Raw genomic sequence first — 6,305 nt, 5'->3', positions numbered from 1 at the left:
ATCTATCTATGCTATGAACTTGTTTTACCTATTTGTATCGTCTATGCTATGAACTATGTAAAATATATTTGTATCGCTTTTTTAATGTCTATGTCAAATTTATTTTCTGTCCAAAATGCAAATATGGACTTGCGCGCACTGCTGGAGCTGCGCGCGCGCTGTATTTTAGCGCGGCTGCTGGAGCCAGCGCTGTGCGCCGCGCCAAACCTGACGATGAGAGTGTGGCAAACTACTTTTTTGCGCGCTGCGTGTTGTGCAACTGTTGGAGATGCTCTTAGGCCCTATATAAATGGATGGAGGGAGTAAAAGATTTCCATTATCAAAAAACACCATTGTCTTGGTACAAACACTAAACATGGAACAAACAAAAACTAGGATATCCTAGGGCAGCTAGACAGAGAAGCTGGTCTAAGCGAAGCTCCACAAGAGCTCGTAACCACCATCAGCTGGTAGTACCCCAGTTTAAGACGTTGCTTATACTTTGCTACAGACAGCCAGCTAGTCCAGTGACTGCATGAGCACATAAACATAGCTATTACTATTACAGACCAACCAGTGAAGATAAATAGGTAAACAGGAGCTGCAAGAGCAAGAACAGCAATAAGCCAAAATTAAAGGAACTTCTTCTTTGGTCACAGGTGCTCCATCTTCTTCTTCTCTTTTTTGCCAGGATTTTTTTATCTCCACCAGCGTCACTTTGTTTAGATAGTACTCGCTCCGTCCGAAAAAGCTTGTCCCTCAAATGAATGTATCTAGCACCAAGTTAGTGCTAGATACATCCATTTGAGAGAAAAGCTTGGGACAAGCTTTTTCGGACGGAGGGAGTAGTTGTTTCTGGAACGCCTCACCAAATTTGAAGGATAGATACGGATATATCATGAACGCTGGTAGCCTTGTAGTAGCACAATGAAGTGCTAATTATTTTTTCTTGAGGTTGCTGGTGGCCTGAAGCACCATTGTCTCCATGGTAAAACCCGGTCCAAACCCCACCATGGCCCCCCACTCAGCCCACTCTCCGTCCTCCTCCATTCGACGGCGTTGCTCATCGAGCACGAAGATGATGGTGGCGCTAAGCATGTTTCCATATTCTCGCGCAACAGTTCGGCTGGCCATCAGCTTCCCGGGCTCCAGCAGGAGAACCCTGTCAATCTTGTCCAAGATGGCAATAGCACCAGGGTGCACTGCCCAGAAGAGGTCATTCCATTTGACCTCGATGCCAAGCGGACCGAACGAATCAAGTAGACACTGCTTGATGCTGTCTGCCACCAGTTTTGGCAGTTTGGTGGAAACATTTCCATCGAGGCCGTAGGTCTTGAGCTCCATTGACAGCAGTTGCAAGGTGTTGGGTACCACGGTCTGTGATGCGGACACCATCTCAAAGAGCGGGCGCTCCACGGGCTCCACGGGGTCGGCACCAACGATCACCGCGCCGGCGCCATCTCCGAACACTGTGTTCCTAATGAGGTTGTTGACGCTGTCTTCACTTAGGTCGGGGCCACGGAAGCCGGCGACACTCATGAGCTCGACGCAGGCCACAAGGACGCGCGCACCGCGGTTGTTCTCGGCAAGGTCCTTTGCCATGCGCAGAGCAGAGCAGCCGGCGAAGCAGCCGTTGAGGTGGAGAACCGTGCGGCGGACGTTGTGGTGGAGGCCCAAAAGAGTAGCCAAGTGGACGTCAGCGCTTGGGGCTCCCGCGCGCTCCGGAGTTGGTGACGACGATTAGGTGGGTGATGTCGGTGGCTGGACGCCCCCAAATGGCGATGGCCTTGGTCGCGGCTGCCGCAAGGAGCTCTGGAGCGGCGGCTGCAACGATGGCGAGGCGTTGTTCGAGGGACGGCAATGCGCGGTCGAGGAACTCGGGGTGGGCGCTCAACATTTTCTCCGTGTTGTAAGTGAAACGCCTCTCATTCCCCGTTAGCGCGCCTGATTTAATTAATTAATTAAAATTAGGACAGGGAAACATATATAACAGGCCTTGAGAGTCAAACGATATATGGAGGTGTGACTTGTAATATGCAAATTAATATATTGTACTCCAATATAAACCAATATGCAAATTAATATACAAATTAATTAATTAACATTAGTACTGGGAAACATATATAGTAGATTGTAATGAGAAGTATCATATATCAGTATCATGCATATGATATTAATGTATAATATTACATCCGTAGTGCATAGTATCAAATGCTAGTATCATAGAATAGTTCATTTATTGTCATGCAGCACGGTATCATAATATGATACTCAACTTCCTCTTTTTTTATTTAATTTTATGTCGTCTCATTAAAATTGTTTAATTAACATGCATGATACTATTTATGATTACTTTCATTACCGGCAGCTTTAGATCACTAGACCAATGATCTAAAAGGTCTTATGTTTCTTTAGGGAGGGAGAAGTTGGCACGTAAGCTTACATATTATCTTGAGTGTGTCAGTCAGCTTCTCCGCAAGGTGCTCGCTCTTGGTGACACGGAAGTAGTACTCGGGGTACTCGTCCTGGGACACGCAGTTTGGTGGGTTTGCCGTGCCGATGGCCAGCATGGCCGCGGGTCCATCAGCACGTTGCAAGCGCCGGATCTCGCGAGCGTTGGCCGTGGTGTTTGCCATGGTGTCGATGCGAGCAGTCAGCCACTTGTACCTGACCAGGAACGACAAATTTATTAGAGCGGGTGACGGATATAAGTGAGAAGAAAGGCCCACATCTTTTGCTGCCAATTGCACTTTACATATCACTACACTACACTTACAAATATCTAGCTAGAGTCGTATTTGTTACGCCTTATGTAGTGTCTATAATGGTGATAGTTAACAAAAAAAGAGTTTCCATGTTACGTTTTTCAATCTGTCGCATTTCTGTTCTAGTTTTGACTGCAAGAATGCCGCACAAAAAAAATAAAAAACTGCAAGAATGTTCTTTCTTGGTCGCTTTCGTTTCAGTTATAAAGTCAGATCGTTGGAATTAAAAATGTCTATTGCTGACAGTGGCCGGCTGCATGGATGCGCTTCATCATCTAGCTGACTAAAGCTCCATTTTTCCATACTAATATACTCAACGAAGTATTTTAGTATATTATTAGTATAGAAACTATTTTATACTAATATACTCCATCAAGTATTAAAAAACACGTGTTAAAGCCCCGTTTCAGTTATACTGTATAATGCAAACTATTTTATACAGCTGGATATACTCCATGAAGGATTGAAAAAATACTTGTTAAATTGTTTCTATAGTAAGTATCCCAAATGATCATATCTTCAAAGTTCATCACAAAGTGTTACATTACGAAAAGGCATTTCTTGCTAGTCATTGTTGAAGACACAAATTAATATACAAGTAGGACCTTACTTACTTCCCTGCCTGTGTGCACGCTTTCCAAGCTGAGGATATCTGTTCAGTATTCACAGGAATGAAGTGGAGAGGAAATGAGGAAGAAGAGTGAACAATGGTTGTGTGAGTCGAGAGATGCGAGGGAGTATTTAAGGACCGGGGCAGAGAAGGCTGGCCCGTGAACACGGGATGCGAGGGATGGGACTTGTGGATGTAGCTCAATGCTCTCGACGTCCAACAACACCATTGTCAGCCATTATTAATCAGAATTTTACGTTATGCCAGTGTAGCAATGGCACAACATATAGACCGTTGTATCCTTGCAATCATGCGGCTCTAATTAATACTCCTTCTGTCCAAAAATACTCGTCGGAGGAATGGATGTATCTAGATGTATTTTAGTTTTAAATACATTCATTTTTATGCATTTCTCCGACAAGTATTTTTGGACGGAGGGAGTAGATTATAAATAGGGAAATCTTGGCGTCACATGTGACATTGGATCTTTGAATAAAATCTCAGTCAGGTAACTATCTTATCTTCCCCTCCAGTGCCGATCCAAACCGATTAGCAAGAAATGTTTCTCCATTAAAGAAATATGAGTATATAGGACGTGGAGTTTCTGCACCCGAGCTCATTTGAGCTCGGATGAACAGTAAAATAAAAAAAATTCAAAAAAATTCAATTTTTTTGGTAGAAATATTGACAAAAATTTTAAGTGCTTGCAAAAATTCGTCATGAAATCACATTTCTAAAAGGCGTGGCAAAAAAACAAAATCGGTACTCTAAAAATGCTACTTTCAAAAGCATTTTGGAGCCTGAATTTGTTTTTTTTTTGCCACGCCTTACAGGAATGTGATTTCATAATGAATTTTTGCAAGCACTTAGAACTTTTGTCAATGTTTCTCCCAAAAAAAATTGATTTTTTTTGAATTTTTTTTCAATTTTACTGTTCACCGAGCTCAAATGAGCTCGGGAGCAGAAAGGCACTTTCGGAGTATATATCCTTTGAAAGAGACCAAGTGGTGGTAGTCTGCCTGCCAATTATTGACGGGTGCATGGTCACTTAACTTTTGTTCCTTTATCCGTTGCAGCTATCCGTATATATCGACTATTCATAGCAATGCTTGTCCATCCGTCTCGTTTAATACCCGTCGTGTTGGGTGACTACCTGCTGCCAACAGGGTTTGATTTGGGTTAGCATTAGCACTCGTTAACCATATCTATTTCTCATTATAATTATAGATTAATCAATAATTTTGTTTCTTAGCGGAAATTAATAGTTAGGCACGTGGCAGTGCTTAGCATCCAGCTACACACGCGTGTGCATAAATTAGGCCTCCATTGTAGTTCTTTTTATCTCGACTGGTTGATGCAATGATTTAATAAACAAGTCATGCATTTCGCAACAGCTTTTTTCGTGTAATGTTTTCTCTAAGGGCATGGAGGATATGGAAGCGAGCAAATGGGCTTCCAAACCTTCGCTGCATCTTCAGTAGGGTAATATAAGGAAACTCGCTTAGTTCTATTATCGCGCGTCCATCTGCCTATCCGCATTTGCATGCTATTAATAGCAGGACATAATGCCTATCGTGACAGAAACAACTACCCCTTTGTCGCAGTTATTATACTTGACCACCTTCCCAACTAGGTCCATTTTTGGTAAGCTGGCTCACTCATCTACTTATGAAGGATTTGAATGATGGCAGTGCGCCATACGTTTAGGGGTACACTTACATTCAGTACACTATCTGAATCGCCCTCTTTACCGAGTGTCAGAATGTTTACGAAGTGTACTTTGTCCAAGACACAATAAATCCTATACCCTAAATCAAGTGATAGCAAAAACATCCCGTAAATACAAAACACTTGGTGTAGCCGATGCTTTCACGCGTCTTGTACCAGTGACACTCTATAAAATCTAAGGCATTACACAAACAAAACACCAAGTTAAATGCAAAACACTTGGTAGTAAAGCCGATGCTTTACAGAGTCTCGAACTAGTGACATTGTATAAAGTGTAAGGGGTTGTTTGGTTTCTGCCCCGTCCTGCCCCGCCTAATCGTTGGCGTCATGGGCACGCCAAATAATTGGCGGCCGATTCGGCCGTCCCCGTTCCGCCCGTGATTTGGCGCAAAATGTAGAGAGGAACGGTTGAAGCCTGCTGGCTTGCCAAAATTGTGGTCTACATCCAAACGAGCAGTGACGCATTGGTCAACGCGAATATATTGGTAGGGCAGGCGATGGCTCCCAGCCCCTAAGACATTCAACAAACAAAATACCAAGTGTCCCTACTCACCGCGATTGACAACAGGGTGATAGCGCAACCATCATTAACGATTGTTTTTCTGCAGGCATTATGTAAAATAAGTCAGCCATTAGCATTGTTCATCTTTACCGGGTATTTTTTTCCAAGCACCTAGTAATTTTTATTTATTTATTTTAGATGAGGTATGAATTTTGATACACTACAACAAAACAGTTTTTAAGTAACACAACGATGTAACAAATGACAAAACATGTAACAAGTAAAACAACAGTAACATATCATTTGGGTTGCAGGGTTTGATGGTAACATATACTCGGTAAGATCTGAAAATGTGCTACAATATTAACAGGGTAACATATAGGTTTATGTTGTTGCAACATCATCATAATACATAAGACCCGCTTGTCAGGAAAAATAATATTAGAAACATCAAGGAAAAAATATGTTAGTCATATGAATCACAACAGGGACAAATCGCTCAACACCAAATGAGCTAACCAACCAGCCAAACAGAGAAAATTACATCTACAGTAACTGAACTTGACTCTAGGGTTCACTTTGGTCACTGTATTCATGAAATCGCGAGTTACGGTCATCGGGCTTGCTGAACCGGGTCACTATACGGTAACCCATACCGTTTCGGCTCGTATCGCGTGCACGTGGACAAAATTGACGAAAAAAAAATACTTGGACTTGCCAG

The 6,305-nt window shown here is 42.8% G+C and overlaps 1 pseudogene; it reads right to left on the bottom strand.

Annotated features, from left to right (window-relative positions):
* Window positions 1-310: 310 nt before the first annotated feature.
* Window positions 311-3,433, bottom strand: LOC119287769 (annotated as a pseudogene).
* Window positions 3,434-6,305: the final 2,872 nt, after the last annotated feature.

The sequence above is a fragment of the Triticum dicoccoides genome, chromosome 4A, assembly GCF_002162155.2.
Source record: "Triticum dicoccoides isolate Atlit2015 ecotype Zavitan chromosome 4A, WEW_v2.0, whole genome shotgun sequence".
Classification (NCBI taxonomy): domain Eukaryota; kingdom Viridiplantae; phylum Streptophyta; class Magnoliopsida; order Poales; family Poaceae; genus Triticum; species Triticum dicoccoides.
This window is presented reverse-complemented; position numbering and strand designations above follow the sequence as displayed.